The sequence below is a fragment of the Tyto alba genome, unplaced genomic scaffold (assembly GCF_018691265.1).
Source record: "Tyto alba isolate M040663 unplaced genomic scaffold, T.alba_DEE_v4.0 Super-Scaffold_14, whole genome shotgun sequence".
In the NCBI taxonomy this organism is placed as follows: Eukaryota; Metazoa; Chordata; class Aves; order Strigiformes; family Tytonidae; genus Tyto; species Tyto alba.
The window spans coordinates 34,150,284-34,168,876 of NW_024881276.1; positions in this window are offsets into that span (position 1 = coordinate 34,150,284).

The following is an 18,593-nucleotide window of genomic DNA, read 5'->3' on the forward strand; positions in this document are numbered from 1 at the left end:
AAATTATTTTATAATTCTTTTGGGGATCACATTCCCTTTGTGCAGGTACTTTTTTAGTCAACTGCTCATTTCATATACACTTTATTTTTAATGTTCATTACAGAAGAAAGAATTGAAGCTTCAGCAAGAAAACCTTTCTGATACATAAATCTTTCTAGCTAAGAAAACAATATGATTTGGTTGCCTATAAAAAACATTAATTATATTTACCACAAATATTGGTGTCCCCTGTAAATTCCTAATGCATAGTTAATTTACTTAATTTACTTAAACTTGTTGCGTTGTGAAATGGCAAAGTGTATAGGTTTGTAAGTGGTGAAAACCATTATAAATCCTGCTCTTTCAAGCAATAGAGACCTCAACATGCAAGACAGAGAGAAAATAGAATTTGTGATTCAGCTTTTTGCTGAAGTGCAAACACTCTGGCAATTAAGAACTGTTCATAAATGAAGACAACACCCAGAACACCCTGAGTGTTCTTCACATGTACACTGTGCCTTCAAATATTTTTTTTCCAAAAATAAGCTTAATTCCACAAAGATTTTTTTTAAAAACTCAAAACCTTCTCTGTAAAATAATAAGCATGTATTAAATTAATATCTAAATAGAGACCTCTGTTCTATGATTGGTAGTGTTAGAATTTCTATTTCAACACATGAAAAGACAATTTATTTTCACTTTTTGTTTATTCTGGAACACTTAGAACATTGATAATAGCTGAGAAAAAATGACATATGATATGAAAGCCAAACCACCCCAGCTGAGAGTTGCAAACTTTGCTAGTTTTCAGTAGAGCTCACTAGATTGCTAACATAAAGTGATAAGTTATGTGTTTTCAAAGGTGTTGGTTAAAACATTCCCAGTTCCTAGAACAACTAAAAAGCTGTGTTTAATAGCAGTCCTAAGTGCATAAAATAGGAAGAAGAAAGAACTGAGGAACGTGAATTAAATATCTAAATACTCTAGTCCTCTCTCATCTGTCACCTAAGCCCAAAGTAATCAAATTCAACAGTCAGTGGCAAGTGTTACCCAGGCATCTGAATTTCTGTCTATGTTTACTCTACTCTGAGCAGCTGTCAACCCAGGACAGCAGCACCCAACCTATCAGTGGCCTATAGAAAATAGTTATGAGGAGTACAATCTGGAAGGGTCATTTTGTGTCACCTATGTTAGGCTCAAAAATCTTATTGCCAAAAGGCAGACAGGAATTAGTGGTGGCCTAAGTAAAATCTTAATACTCTAATAAAAATATAGGTTACTATAAGTCCAATTACAATAATACTAATACTCATACACCAAATTAATACAGGAAAGGCTCCTCAGAAATATTTTCAAAACTATTATCCAAAAAATCTTAGAAACACTTACCTCTTTCCTCTGATGTTATGACCAGCTCCTGAAATCCCTGTGCGTACAGGCAGTACTGAAGAAATCTCAAAGTGCTGCTACACACAGAACATTTAGGTCCACTCAGGGCTACAGTAACACCTCTGATTTCAATTTAGATTTCACTAACAGTTGCCACAACCTAAGCTCCTATATAACTGTAACACTTTATATAAAATGCTGCAGTTGCCAAGTCAGTGAATACTTTTGAAATCCTTCCCTTCCCTTTTCTAAAGGATAGAGTACAAACAATATTATTTTCAATAACAAAATGCTCAGCATATCATTGTGTTTTACTGTAATCCTCAACTTCAACCTCCCTCTCTCTAAGACTGAGTGGTCATACAACTTTTCTGTTATATCAGGAGTAAACATTCTCTCACCAACATGGTAGATTTCATAGCTCATTTTCTGCCCCAATAGTAGTATTCACTGGGAGCTAAGATAAGAAATATTTTCAAATTCAATTATTTGATTATGATCTAATTACACAGACATCAAAATACAAACAAGATCTAAATATAATTTTGCAAAACAATCATAACACAATTTATTTGTTCCCACTTGCATCAACTAAAAAAAATGAAAACAGCTAAATCCACTGCATTTCTGCTGTTTATTTTTAAGGTCTTTCAAATTGTACAAAGACCATGAACCCATCTCTAATGAATACAGCACAGATTAAACAGAGTTAAATACCATGGCTCACTCCTGAAAGTTTCAGAACACATGCAACTGGTTGAGTTAATTCAGGAAAAATACAGAACTTACAAACCTTTGTGATCCCCATGAATTCTACTTAAACTGAAGTTCATAAAACATGTGAAACTGATTTTTCAGTTTCACAGTTTTCAGTAAAGACAGAAATGAATCCAGCTTGCTAATGCAACAGTATAAAGTTCTCACTCATCATGATAATAGAGAACATCTGACTTGGTCCCTTATTGGCTGCCCAAGAGCCATATTGTAAAAAGTCAAAACTTGCAAGAATCCCTGGGTTAATTTTGGCTATGTACCTGCTTCCCCCACTTCTAAACCATATCTGTGTAAAGTACAAGCCAGGGGAGAAGAAACAGATGGTGTGGTCTCTGAAGTATAGCCTCATGCAGAAATATATTTACAAAGTCCAACAACTTTACAGATATGTTTTGTTACCCAAAATAGCAGTGTTGCCCAACTCACAGCTCTCTAATCATAGTAAGAACAATTAAATGTCCTAGAACTAATATGTCATCATTATGGAAGGTACAAATTGTATTGATCTTATACAGTGTGATGGAATGATTTATCATCCCATATAATTTCATAGAGGCAATTGATTTATTAATAAAAGGGTTTGTTATCGGCATGATATCAGATACTATGTTCAATAAATCTGTTCAAAACTGACAGGCAAATTCTTGGCTCCTGAGCAGTAACTTAATCTGTAAACATATATGAGTAGGATCAAGTGAAGGTTTGGGGAATGACATCTTTTTTTTCTATTATACACATGGAAATTATACTATGAAGGTATACAAGTGCATCCTCTTTCCCAGATTTGCTTTTTATAGTTTACTGAAAGATTGCACAAGCAAGCCTATGTAGTTGACAGAACCATTACTACTTTATAGAGAAAGATCTTATACCTATAACAGTAGCAGCAGGAAGGGGCTACCAGTCTGTTTATCTAGAGAGTTGGAACCGACTTCACAGGTGGTTTATATACAGCACACCTGTGATTTGTAGTTAAAACAGGGGCTGTTTCTAGACCATGGGTACACCAGAGGGAAATATTTTACAATGACCTCAGGATAGAGGATTGCTGTCTGTGAAGATTAAATCTACTACTGTTTCTAACTTACTGAATCACTGAACTCGTTAAAGCTATAAAGGTTGTTTGGAAACAGAGTAAGTAGAAGTCTTCTATCAAGGTTAACATTGTTCATGAGAGAAACATGTTGTTTGACTCTACCAGCAACATCTGAAATGCCTATTTCTGCTTCCCTTGTTAGAGCAGTAGGCAACCATTCTTGACAGTAACCATGCCAGTCCTAGCCAATGCCACATAAAAGTCCGAAAACTCTGGTCCAACTCTTATATTGACTGAGAATTATAATCACAGGAATGAGAGATCCTGAAACCACAAAGCACAAGATGTTTGAATCTTTTACTCTTTTGGTTTTGGAGCCATTATCTACCACATTGTGACTCAGCATTCAGGTTCATTTGTTTTTAAAAAATGATGTCAAAAATAGTTTGCTATATCCTGAATTCAAGAAGAGTGCCATCCAACTTAAGAAGCACCTCAGACTTTAAAGAGGTGATAGTCAGAGTTACTGATGGAAGATATGAGACTGAGTCAAAAGTCAGCACCATTCTAAAACCACTTTGTCTAATAACAACTTAGGAAGTGTAAAATAAGAGTAAGTAAAGCTGGTCCAGAGTAAAGTAGGGTAACAGTGATTTCTAAAGAGTGAAATGTAGTAATAGTGACATTTTAGTTAAAAGAAATCATCTGAGCTTGTACTTGTTCAGTTCCTTAGAACACATTAATTTGAAGCTCCCCATACTCCCCCTTGTCAGAATGAAGTCAGAACAGGTGACTCACATCCTGCACTAGGAACAACATGTAGTATAAAACAGTCTATCCTCACTAGTGAGGTGTAAAAGTTTTTTTCTTTAATCTTTTTGTGTAAGATTGACTCAAACAATACTCCCCAGCTTTAATGACATGAAACCCACATCCTATCCTCACATGAAGTTTTGATCAGATGATTTAATCATACACACATAGCTCATTAATATTATAAGTCTGCTTCAGTTTTTGCCTTGATTTGACCATTATATTGCTTTATTCTACATATCCTTGTGATGATCCAGTACTTTTAAGGTCAGCACTTTATCTTCCTCTTATATATATATATATTTATTATTTTTACTTATTATCCTTTAAATAAAGTACATAAACCAATCCAGATTTCCATTTCCCAATATGGGACAACAGCTCTGAGGACTAAGGTGAATTAGGTGACCCTCACTTACAATAAATATATTAAATAGCTCAAATACCTATTTGAGTACCACCATCCAGCTGCTGACATCCTGCTGCCAGGTGTCATGTGCTATCAGGCCCAAAGACTTGGCTTTTCTACATGGACTATTATGACCATGTTAAATTATTAACCTTACGGTGGTGTTACTGCTTTTAAGCGTTGTATGTCTCCTGTGTGAGTCACAGCAGAGCCCAAAAAGTCTGACTCTAAAATGTCAGACTACAGCTACTGGCACTGGGCTGCTACAAGCAATGTCCAGGAGAGCCTGTGCAGCCCGTGTGCAGCTCATGGAGGGGACCACGGGAGGTGCACACAGGCCTTATGGCAGAGAGGTGAGGTCACACAGCTCCTTCATATAAACTCGTATCATCTGTGAGAGGGGAAGCATTAGGGAGTGAGTGCAGAAGGCCAAGACCTGACCTGTAGCTACACTAGCAAGATAGCAACATGAGAAATTACAAGGCATTAGAGAGATCAGAGGAGTGCAGCAGCTGGCCAGGCTTGGCTGGTGACTGCACTAACAAGACAAGAAGACAAGAAACTCCAGAAATGGGAAACATCAGAGATAGCAAAGTGGGGTGGAAACTTCACAGAGCTATTGACCCAGGGCAGTAATTGCCAGGGTAACCATGCCACACATACTGAAGAGAAGTGTGAAAATAGAATAAACAAGGGTTGAGGTGTTTATCGGGGAAGCCAAGAGGATGTTAAAGGGCAAGAGCTTGGGAAAAGAAAAAGAGGAAAAGGGAATTTAAGGGGTAGTAAACCATGTGATTTGGACTGACCAGGGGCTGTCAGGAAGCCTGATACCTAATTAGCCCAAAGGAACAGGTTAATTAATCCCTTTGTAACTGTAGATGCATCTGATGTATACCCTCAGGAGGGTGGAAGGGGTACAAGTGCTTTCCCTAATGTCAGCAAGAATCTGGTAGGAATGGAGTGGACTCCCTAACCACCTTTGTTATGAGTAATGATGGCTAACAGTGCAGAGGAGGGCATTTTCACATCCACAAAAATTTTACTGAAGAGATAAGGAAATAAAATACAAATGTGAAGAAAAGGGAAGGTAGAAGTGTGGAAGACATGGGTCTTAAGACTTATGCACATCACTCCAAAGGATATTGATATAGCCATAATACTCAGTAATAACCATAGAAACTTAAAGGAAGTAAGCTAGGCAAGTTTAAGGTAATAAATAAACAACAAAGATTAATTCTTAACAGGATTTCAATATTTCCTACTCTTCACGGCCACCTTTGAAATCTCAGGAAGATTCAAAAATCACTACAGAAGATTAATATAGAATTGAATAATCAATCATACTGTGTCCATAATTGTCACCAAACATCCTTCAACTTCTCAAATGTAGTGCTAGCTCCTGGAATGACAATCTTTCCTGAAGAATCAGTGGAATAGCTAATTCTAATCTAAAATGTAATTTTCTCTCCTTTCCATTTTCTATGTACTTTTTTTTGTTGTCTGGACAGATTATAAGGGTAGTCCACATTAATGGCTAGGTCACAAAGGAAACATTTCTGAATTGTTTATTTACAATCTGATCTATAACAAAAAAAGAAAAATAAAAAATAGGGAGAATATATAACGAGAAGTATGAAGATGGGGTAACAAAGGGAAAAAGTGCTGTTTTAAAAAGACTCAGAGACATCAAGGAAGTGCACTTTTACTAAGGTGTTCCATAAAATTAAAAAAATCTTTTAATTTTATATATTAAAATTTTAGTGACATGTTAGATGGAAGTTTGATTACTTCAGACATATCCTAGGATCTCAAAAATCAGTTAAATCACTTTCCTTACAAACAAGATATATGTTTATGATGCTTTAGGGGAACAGTTCTAGCTCTGAAGACTATTTTCCTTCGATGCAATACAGCCTGCCCAGAGCAGTATGAGATTAAAACATATGTGTGAACAGCAATATAGAAATTTTCAAAGACAACAGTCAAAGGAAAAGAAGGACTGAACCATTCATAATGTAAGTTTATGTTGTTACCTGATGTGTTACATATGATGCAGTTTAAAAAAAAAAGATGTTAAACTTAATGCCTCAAGAAAAATATCCTACTCAGAAAGGAAGACCAAAAAAAAATGGGAGGATGTATGATAAAAAAGCTGGTGGACACTTTGTGAGGGAACTAGGGAAATGTCTGGCTGCAGGAAGAGTTAAGGATCAGGAGAGAAGCTGGAAGACAAAGTCAGGCTGAATGGTAATACAAGGTTAAATCCACTCATAACGGTGAGTAAATCAAAAGACAAAAGTTAAATTAAATGGCAGAGCGAGTTAATGAAATGGCAGCAATGAATTAATACTAGGCCAAAATGCAAAAGGCAGCAATGGAAAAGTTAATCAAATGGCAACAGTGAGGTGAAAAGTGGCATAGTTAATTAATGGCAGCACAACTCAGGGAGATAGTCAAATGGCAGGGAAAGATTAAAAACTGGCAGTGCTTATCAGCAGCAGATGACATGTAGGCTGTGTGGAGAATCCAGAAGGTGGCTTTTGTACAAATGCTGCAATATCCTTTTGTAGGAGGCTAGGAAGGGTCTTCCCTGGAGCCCAGAACAGCTTTGAGGAGCCAGAGGTGGCTACAGCTCTGTGCTGGCTGGGGCTGTGCACTGCAGCCCGACCAGGAGATAGGATACAAGGGCAGCTCTCCTCTGGGGTCTTGGTGTTTATTCCCCCAGAGGACAGGAGGGGTGAGATGGTGAACTCACTGTCATTTTTGAAGGGACTGTGCTTCACAATGGCTCCTTCCATATTTTGGCTGTAGCTGACTGTGTTCATAAAATATCCAGACAACTCATTAGGGGAGAAAAAGTAGCACCAAATAGTGTTTCTGACTTTGAAACAAGTTATTTGAAAAACAATCATATATTCCTAATTTTCCCCCTTTTTTAAATCTGGTTACTAGTTTATAGTCTTTCCATATAGTCTGTGAGAACCCAATTTCTATTGAAATTAATAGAAATTCTATTAATTTCTGTTGGTGAAAAATTTGAAAGCCTTTTGAAAGGCCAAGTACACTAAAGCTACTGTATCATTCCTATCAGAATGGTTTTGACTATCGTAAAAACCATTAAGAGACTTGTGAGCAATGACTTACTCTACAAAAAGCACATTTGTTATTCCCAGTCTGTTGAATTATTTATATTTCTATTCATTTTTTTTTTTATAGTTTCCACCAACTTGATTGAAACGACGACAGCTTCAAAAGCAAAGCAAGCGGAACTACAGTACACTAACAGTGGGTCGCAGTGAAGCAGAATATTATTACTCATGTCATGTTCTGCAACCTTTGTACCAAAAAGCAAAACAAAACATAGGATGATTTTTTGAAGAAGACTCAAAGCAATTCATGAACAAAATGCACTGTCATCATCTGTGACTAAATATGGGCTTCCTACACAGCAAGAATTGCAGAAAGACAAAGACGCAGAAGTGAACATGGGAAAAAGAGATCTGAATTTTCTGCCTACTGAGGTCTCATGGTGAATGGCTTGTTCCACTGTTAATGAAAATTAGTAGCTCCTTCTATGGAAAAACAAACCTAGCAAAACCAGTAACAAAAATAGATACAGTGTACAACTAAACATAAAGGTGAGCATCTCTAGTAAAATGAACCACCAAGACCAACATTTCCATCACAGATTTTGCCCTTAAGTATTTCCTGTTCAGGGGTGTGAACCTCATCTATAAAACCATCAATCAGTACTTTGATACAGTGACCTTGTGTTTATTGAAGAAGCACACACTCACCTACCACAAAGAAGCTTAATAAAATATAGTCTAATTATCATGAACACTGATGCAAACTATCCTCAGTCAAGGTGACATATCTGAGAAAGGAGCGATGGAGAGGAGACTGGAGTGGACAAGGATTTGGGTGTGATCAACTTCAGAACAGATAGTAAAGACAAACCTTTAACTCTACACCAGAAATGTTTTAGAAGACAACAACAAAGCATATGAGGTCATAAGGATGGTAAAGATGAATCAGTTTAAAATGGCCATGATAATCATATGTCTAAATTGTACCTTTCAGGATTTGGGATAATATTGAATCACTGCTTCATCAACAGGAATATTTACATTAAATCTTGCTCCAAGATTAAGATAAAACTGCTTTAAAATTACAAGTTCATACAGACAATTACATTTGTATAACAGCACAGTTTGATCTCCGCAACCTTTAACTTAAAAAAAAAAAAAAATTCTTAAACTGTTACAATGTAAGCCTGCTGTAAAATTAAAGAAAGTAAAAATTATTAGCTGCATGCAATTGTGACTAGCATTTCCCAGAGCTACCACAAAGACAATAAAATATGTCTTAATTTTTTTAAAATGTCTGTAAATTTTAAAAGAAAGCTAGAAATTATAAGAGATTAAGAAGTAGAAATATCAGGGTTATTTTTTAACATGAGAAATTTCAGTTGTATTTTTTAGTTAATAAAAAAAGTCAGAGATATTCTTAAGTGTTTGTTTACACACAAGCAAAAAAAAAAAAAGTGGCATTTTGATTAAAATATTTGTACAAGTATCTGCATAACTGAAGTATCTATTATTTTCTTAAAAACAACATGTATATGCTTAAAACTAATTACAGTTCATTGAACAAGAAGAAAAATCACCAAGATTCCTGACAACAGTGTTCAAACTACTTCACTAATAAAAAGACGACCTACACCTGCAAGATGTGTTTACATCACTTCTAGTTTTGTACCAATGAAAATGAACTTGAAAGTAATTTTTCAACATTCAGAAGCTTCGAGCAAGAGAGGAGTGTTTACTCACCTGAATGCAGATGCTCCAGTGGAGCAAACTGTCATAGTTACCCAACTTCATGAGAACAATTTGAACAGCTGAGGGCGTGTCCTTTAGAGATAAATACTGGAAAACACTAAGGCAGTTTAGAAGACAGATCTTTCTCAAGATCTTTCACCATTTTTGCATTGAGACAATACTTCAAAGCTTAGCAATACTTTTCAAAATAACCACAATAGTTATGTATGCAAGAGCCACATATAGATCAAAAAAACATTTACTGTTTGTTCTATCTCTAATGGAAAGCAGGAATGATAATAAACTGTTGTGATTAAACTTAATCCTTGCATATCATTCACAGTCCTCTTTTCTGCAGTGTTCACTATTGCTTTGTGTAAATTTAGATTGAATCATAGACTGCATCTGAGCCTGTGGGTATTCTTTACCCATAGTGTCTGCCAGAGAGACAGCTGTGTGTAACGTACCGAGGCGAGGTCAAAACCGGAAGTACACTCCTAGTGAATTTTGAGGGCTCAAAGGAAACTGTAAGTAGAGAAATAAAAGCTTAAACATAAAGCTTAGACAAGACCTACTATTTAAGTAAAGCCACTTAAATACGATTAAAAGGTCTGGAAATGATCATAGGAGCCGCTCTATGTGCAGATTTAAGAGCAGAAGTCTGTAAAGCAGCAACAGAAAGTTAAGCTTAGTCTGGTAACGGTAACCTCATCCAGAAGGAAAGTCACAAGGAAAAAACCCACAGCATGAGGCTGAAGAAGATAAAGTGGATGTGTGGTTTACATTTTTTTTGCATTTTCTCGGTCCCAAATTCACTATTTTTAGTGTACCAATAAAGTCTCACCTTATCTTCACACATGTACTATAAAACTTTTTGTATATGCTGATAATGTAAAGTGTTCAAAAGCTTCACAAAAAGGCTATTGTAGTTCTGCTTGCTTTATACTACTCAAAGTAATAAAAATGTTATTGCATCTATAATACTACATGTGATAGCAGCACGGTGATCTTTTTTAAAAAAATTATATTTATATTCAGGATTCTTTTATGTCCCATATGCCTCTAAACAATAAACTAATAAATGCTTTGCTCAAGCTCAAAACCTGATTGGCTCTAAGAAAAAAAAAGGAGATGTGCCAGCTCATGTTCCCAAAAGTCAAAATTAGATTTTATGCAGGCATCTTCTTTATTTTGAAGTCTAATATACTAACTACACTCAGGAGAGAATAAAATCAGCCACAGACTTATGTCAAAAAATAAAGGCTCTGAACTCTTAGTTAGTGCCTGTAACTTGTAGTATTCATTTTTATTACAGTAAATTCTTTTTAGACATAGGTTTTATTAGTCTCAATTATCTCAGCATTTGGGGTGGGGGGGCAGACATGATGTTTTGTCCTATTCTCCCCTTCCACACATCACACTGAAAATCCATTACTTTGTTTCTCATACAAACTCATTAAGTGAATACACTGAAATCAGTTTTCAGTATGATGATGGCACTTAAACTCCAGTCTTGAACATTCAAACTTGCTGCATAGTATACTCACAAGCCTGAGACTGTAACACACAGGTTTTCATCTTGTCATTAACTACAATAACTGGGTTCCATTTATGCTTATGTGAGCTGGACGTAACCCTTAAATGATTATTTTCACTTTGTTGTCTGTGAAATTCAGATGATACCCACTTATTTTACATGCTTACTTGGATTATAAATAATAAAAACTTATTAGCACACTTGAAATGCTGAGAGTTTTCAATACATTTTTCCTGTATTTTTCATATACAAGAGGAATAAGTCCAGAGTGTAGTAGGAACACATAATAAACCATTGTTTTTCCTCACTTTACCTCTTCTAAAATTCTCTGGAAAAGGAAAAAATGCAAAAAGTAAAAGAGAAATATATGTAACACTTAGTATGTTGAAAGAAAATGCTGTTTAGTGTCAGTTAATAAAAAATATGGAATTGCTTCATAATTACATTATCTACATAAACTGGAATCCTTAGCACATTTGCATTTTGGAATAACGATATACAGTACTTAACACTATTTTTCCATTAATATACGTGACTACTTATCTCTTTTCTCCTTCAGAACAAATATAAAACCTCTCAAGTACAAATCATCAAAAAACAACCACAGAAAGAGAATATGTCTAGGAAACAATTTCAACTTGATGGTTGAAAGTTTCTGGCATAACTTGCCACAAAGAAACATGAGATTTCTAGGATTTGTGAATTCTAGCTGGTTACAGAAAAATTATGTGGGGACAGTAGACACAGAGTCCTTTGGGCAGAGAAACCTCTATGCTTAATTCTGTTAGCTGGCAGCCTGTGTCTGATGTAGCCTTATCTCTCTCCATTGTTGTTCTACTGTAGATAAAAAAAATATCATTGCAACAGAGTCACGTATCCTTAACACTAGTTACAGAGTCTGCCATTTTCGGTTCAATTAATATTTAGTTATACATAATATATGAGTAAAAATATAGGAGAAAAAAACAGAGAGACATGCATAATGAGAAAATACTCAAACATGCAAATTTGGCCAAAGGACTACTGTGTACATCTACACCCTTTTTGCATCATGCCAGAGGAGAGTGCAACTAACAGAAGCAGCCCACAACCTCCGCTGCTTTTGCAGCAGTTTCTGAGCTCCTTTTCTAGACCTCCTGGTAACAACTTCTGGGATTTTCAGAGGACTCTGGGAACTCTCTTGAAGACCTCCAAGCTGCCTGCGTCTTCTGGGAGAGGATAGCTACCGGAGGCTGTTGCCGCTGGCAAGATCCAGTAACAGATGGGGTGTCTGAGGACCATCTGTGTGCTCAGCAGTCATGGTGACACCCTGCAGGGCATGGTCCTCAGCCCCCCTTGAAGCAGCAGTTTCCCAGCTACTGTCACATGAAATGGTTAAGGCATAAAATCTGAGTGATAACCAATTCACCACTATCAGTCCAATCGGGTTCAATATACTAAAGTGTTACAATTTGGATACACTAATAGTGGACTGCACCTTCAGTCTAGTCATGCTCACGAACTTGCACGGCCACACTTCGGTCGTGTTCAGTGAGAAACTGAAACATCTAGGTAATTAAATGGTACAGTTTATTTAAAAGACAGATATAGAGGTTCTTATGATTGCCGGTGATAAATACTGTCTGCAAAGCATGTGCAAATAAGAGTATATATAAAGCGCACAACAATTGTATAACAATACAGCCAGGCTATAAAAATGGAAAAGAGACTTTCTAGAAAGATTTCTAAATTCTTAAGTCTTACCCAAAGGCGTCCCTATGGGGAGGGAAAAAGAGGCTCAGCCCGTCAACTGGTCCCAGAAGGTCATACAGTGGTGCCTTCCCCCACCTTCCCCTCTTTCCTGGGCTATTTTTATACTATTTTTTACCTTCAGGGTGGAGTTTGAGTGACTCTAGTCATAAATACCTTTATTATGATTGGAGTAAAATTCTCTCGCCTCATATTTAAAGGTATAGATTACAAAAACTCATGGCGCAAACTCAAAGAAGAGTGGTCACACCTTGGAGGCAAGTAACTTTGGGATGGAGGTGTGTTTTGGTATTATAATGACATTATAATCAGCAAAGTTCGCACATAGGACAGCATTTCATCAAAATCCAACAGGACGTTGGCTCAGGGTGGCCAGTATGCAGCTTATCAGTTCTTCATTACCACCTCATTCCTGTACCTGCTGTACCATCACAGGGAGAGACTGTGAGCTATCCATCCCACTTCACTCTCCATGTTGCTTTGCAAGCAGTATTGTCCTGGGAATCGCAGGTGACACTGTGGATTCTTTGCATACCAGCTGTAGCTGCATTTTACCCTAGCCACTTTTTTGATTTTATACCTTTTCTTAATGTGTGAACAATGCTGTATTTTGGTCATTTTAGTAATTATTCCACAGCTACCCAGCACACCAGAGACCTTGACTCAGTTGAGCTCCCAAGGGAGGATGAAGCTCTCCAGGATTAAGACTGCAGGAAGAGCATGGGGATATAACTGGAGTGAATTCAGCAAAGGGCCACAAAGATGACTGAGAAGTTGGTGCACCTGAAAACGAGAGGAGGCTATGACATTCTTTTCTGCCTGGAGCAGAACAGACCTCAAGGGGGACTTTATCAGTGTGAGGCTGGTTAAGCAGTAAAACATGTTGCCCAGAGACACTGTGGATTCTCCAAGGATGGACACAGTCCTGGACAATGTGCTCTGGCTGACCCTGCTCCAAGCAGGAGGGTCAGACCATGTGACCTCCAGAGGTGCCTGCCTGCTTCAACTACTCTGTGACTGTAAGAGACTCATAGAGTTTCTACCGCATCAAACTTTGGTCTGCTCTAGAGCCTATATGAAACTCCTGTTGCCATCAGTCATAGTGCTTACTTATGTGTTTCTCTTCAGTCATGGAAGTATGAAATTATAAAATTAATTATAAAATAATGAGAAAACTATGTGACAGCCATCCAGAGTAGTGCTTCCATGGAATTATATTAATCTTTATCACATGAGATGTGGGATAAGGGGTTTTGAAAGTCCAAGGCCTGTTGAGATAACGTTGGGTCTGATTTTATTTCAGTAAGCATCCATACTATCCATCTGAGGTAGATCCTGGAGCAAATGACCTGTTAACTTTGCCCAGGTTTCTTCTGGGAGGGACATAATTTTTTTTCCAGAAGGAAGTGCTGTAGTGGACAAATGTGAATGAAGTACAGATGATATAGGGAGCAAGAACCTTGACAGAAATACAGATTAAGACAAATTGGCAGTATGAACATACTCTCTTACAGAAAATAGATTGCTGAAATGGATGTAGAGAGACAGCTAAGCCACTTGTGGTTCATATGGTCCAAAAAGGGTTACATATGCCACTATGAATTCAGACAGTTCAAGCTACCATGGGGAAGATACGAGGAATGAAGCTCTATCCATCACTTGTAGCTAACTAAAATGCTGTAAATAACAGTGACTACTCCTTTGGGACTAACAGATTAGAAACAAAGTGCAGCAACCTAAACTTACATCAGGAAGGAAATGTCCTTGTTATACAAGGTATTCTGCCATAGTTAATACTAAGGTATTGTTTAGACAGTGAGCTCTAGTATACAGATTTTGTGACAAGAAGTAAACAGTGTGATCAGTTAGAGACACAGAAGCAGAACAGATCATAGCTCAGCTTGTGCCTTTTGGGGAAGCTGGTTACCTAAGATGTCAAGTAGGCAAACATTTCAAGCCGGTGAAGGCAAGAAGGAATGTGTAAAAATAAATCCAAGTTGTTACTACTATTTTCACCGTCATGAATCTAAACTTTACACCATTTTAATGTAGCTTGATGTATCACTTTATATATTACATGGATAATTCTATTATCACATTTTGAAAACTGTAACCATGGGAGTTTTTTTATGTTAATCAGGTAACACGGATCACAATAGAACTTTTCGGGGAGTTAACTTACTCTTTGGGTAGTATATTCAGCAACTCTTTCATTCCCCATAGTCAAAGATTCAGCACTATTTGGCCAGTAAATTCTTATGTTGTGCTATTTCACATCTCTTATGAAGTGAGCCCTTGTCCACGCTGTCACACTGAAAATGCACCAATTCTCTAGCCCTCCTCTCAGCTTCCTTCCTTGAGAATTCATGGGTTTACTACAGAAAACAATCCTCCTCTCAGCTTCCTTCCTTGAGAATTCATGGGTTTACTACAGAAAACACTCCTCCTCTCCCCTCATTTCTCCTTACTCTTCATTTTACCTTTTTTCCATGAAATTTATGATCTTTTGACTTTTAATCCATTTAATTTTGTTTTCGCCTTCAGTGTCTATCATTAATCCTGCTTCATAGATTGCCCTATGTCTTTCTAGTTCATCTCCCTTATTATTATTCAGTCATTTGCTTTTTTGCCACCTTTGCATCTTCTTTTATTTCTCCAACATTTTCTACTGTGCATCTAGATTATATTTTTCGTTTTCTACAAAAAAAAATAAATGCAGTTTTAAATCTGAGTTGGATATTTTCACTTAAATATTCCTTTTAACATACTGTAATTTATTTTATTCTTTTCTACACAAAGTCTGATTTTCTTCCATCTGTTTACCCAAGACCAATGAGTAGTTAAATATCACAATACCTAACATGAATGTTGCAGAGAAATAACTATTGAATATGTTGATCACATAAGTGCTGAAATGACAAGTCTTTCGTAAGCTCATTCAGTGAAAACTGGCAAAATCTGGACTTTAAAATCTATTTTAATAATACGTAAGGGATTTATATTAATAGCTCTGCTTGAGCTCAAGTGGAAATCTGATATTTTTTAGTATTTTTCCTAAAATGTTACTTTTGATATAGAATTTACAACATCAGAGATCCATATTATCAAAATGAACACTTAAAATTAACATAATTTTTTTTAAAGTCAGATAAAATTAATAGTTATAAATTAGCTACAGAACTTTTTACACTTTATCTTCAGTAAATAAATTTACCAGTCCAAGCAAAAATAGAATTTTACAAGTAAGACTAACAAAAGATACAGTATGGGTATTAACATTTATTATTAATGAGGGACATCAGTAAAAACATTTGATAAGTGATGGGAAAATCTGAAATTAAGTTCATACAAGACTGGCAAACCTTGCTCCTGAAAGAGAAAAAAATGAAATTACACATTTTGATTGTACCATGAACACACCTAGGTTCATATGTATGGAGGAAATCTTACTCTTGATTCTGGAGGTTTGCCAAAAGACTCATTAGAATATAGTTATTGTGGTTAGCAGGAGATTATTTACTATAGTGAATCCTTCAGTGATCACTTACTGCTTCTCAACTAGAAACAGTGATAGTCCCTATTCTATTAAACCATCTGTCTTTTTATTTAATTTGTAATACGGTTGTATGGTGATCTGGCTTCCCCTGGCAGGTATTAAGATCAGTTCCTCAAATTTAGCTGACAAAATATAATCTACACTCATTGAAAATGTGCTGAAAACTTTAGGGAGATCTTCAGTTTTGTAAGAGGATGTGTCTGTCTCAACTACTAGTAATGTCACCACAAAAATCAATCTTAACTAATGCCATGTTACTCTGCTCACCATATTCCTGAATATTTCTTTTCATTCCTATATAAGCTAATTTACCCAAGACCTTCACAGCAGATTGTGAGTGATTAAGAGGGCAGCACTGAGACAATTTTACTATAGACTTATTACTTTTTTGTTAATATTTTGTCAAATACATCATCATGCTTATCTTCACCATTTCCCCTTATATTTTCCACACACTGTGTGCCATTCATTACTTTTACTATTTGTATCACACTCTGATTTTTATGCAGTCTTTGACATTTTTGCTATATGGAATTAGATAACCATCATACTGTTTCAGTTGTGTCCATTTTTGCATTCTGAAATTCTAGTATCACTGTTGCATTAACAATGTAATTAAGTAACATGTCAACATGTTGGCCCTTATGCATTATTCATCATTTGTCAAGCTATGATCCATCATAATGGCCTAGTGAGAGCTTTCAAACCACCTAATTGGATCATCCTAATCAATTTGCTGCTGTAGAATAATGTTGCTGTGCTAGTGAAAAGCATGCAATTACAAAATATATCGTTGTACTTCAAACTCTCTGTTTTTATAAATTTTCATATGGACAGATATATGTTCATGCGTAGATGTGTATAAGTATCTGAATATACACAGTAAGAATCAAATAGGACTTCTGAAAATTTAGTAGTACTGGTTTAGAAGGAAAAAGAAATTACATATGAGTATGTGCTAATTTACACCAATCTCCCTTTGCCTAACATGCCAGGATCCCTTCCTGAAGTGTTACTGTGGTGTACCACCCTATTCTGGCATATTCTCACTATTAAATTTTGCGTAATGCTCATCTACCATCATATAGTACACACATATCATTAACACAGCTGGTGTAGGCAAAATGAGGATTTAGTGCTGTTAGTGTACTAGAAACAGCATATTGACATTGCTATATTGCTAGTCTTAATAAAAAAGGCTAAAAACCCAATTGCTTAAAGTATTTCTGTAACAATCTGATATCAGCAATATGCAATTGCCACTTATATGATTTTCCTCAATGTATCATCTGAAACCATAAAGTCCTCTTTAAGAGAAGAATCTGAGATATCATTCTTGAATTTCTTTTTCCTCCTAATCTTTGGCACTTTAGCTCTTGTCCTCCTTGTAGTGTTAATACTTTGTACAAACTTCCATCTTTTGTTTCCAGTATTTGATGTGGCATGTTTAGAATTTACAGAACAAAGTAGCCTGAAATAAAAACATGCATTTGATAGGTAAGAGCTTATTAGGGCCTCTAAAATCCAGATTTGCACAGCACTGAGGCTTTAAACTTGTTAAGCATTTGTTCTGAATAGTGTTCATCCTGATCTGCTGAAAGTCAGGATAAAAAGAATTAATTAACAAATTACATTTTAAAAGAAAAGGAAAATTACTTTTCTGAGATTGCATAACAACACATACAGCGATAGAAATAAACTATTTCCCATCCTAATGTTGTATATATAGTACTATTTGGATAAAGGCAGTGTAAATAGGTACTTTTCTGTATTTAGTGTTGTAAAAAAAAGGACTTCATTAATATGAAAATATTAAAAATAGCTGTCTCCTTGAAATAACATCTACAGCAGTTTTCTGACTAGTTGAGCAGGATGTTCTCAGAAAAAAAAAAAAAAAAAAAACAAAACAAAAACCAAAACCTTCTTCTATGACATCCCCTACAGCATCCTTGCATGTTTCAGTGTGATTGAACATGATAGCTATTTTATATACAAATTGTTCTAGACACACACCTGATGGTATTGGCAATATGCAGCAAAGAAAGATGATCAACAAATGTCTCCAGAGAACTGGAAGGATATAATTCTAAACTCTGTGAACAATGCAAATCCTTATCATTAAGAGCACATAAATGAAAAGTAAGATTAGCTAGCCAGTGTAAACCAGATGTCTGCAAGTAAAACTAATTACACCTCTTTTCTTCTTTGTGCCTAAGTAGAGACCTCAAACTGCTGGTGTAATCCTCTGGCTGTTTGTGTGCATAATTCGAGAAGAGTAGGGCTTGTGGCCAGGGCTTATGCTACTTTTGAAAAATATGCAGTACACTTGGTGGTAGATTTTTGCTGACTTGAAGAGATAGGTGATTCTTGTCTAGAATTCGATCAATCATTGTCCATTGCAATCTAAAGGTGCTATCAAGAGCTCTATTAAGACCTTAGCTGTGAAAAGAGACAAGAGAATAAAGGGAGAAAAATTAATAGCTCAGTAAAGTCTTCTTGAACTGTATGTGAAAGGGAACTAAGGATACATT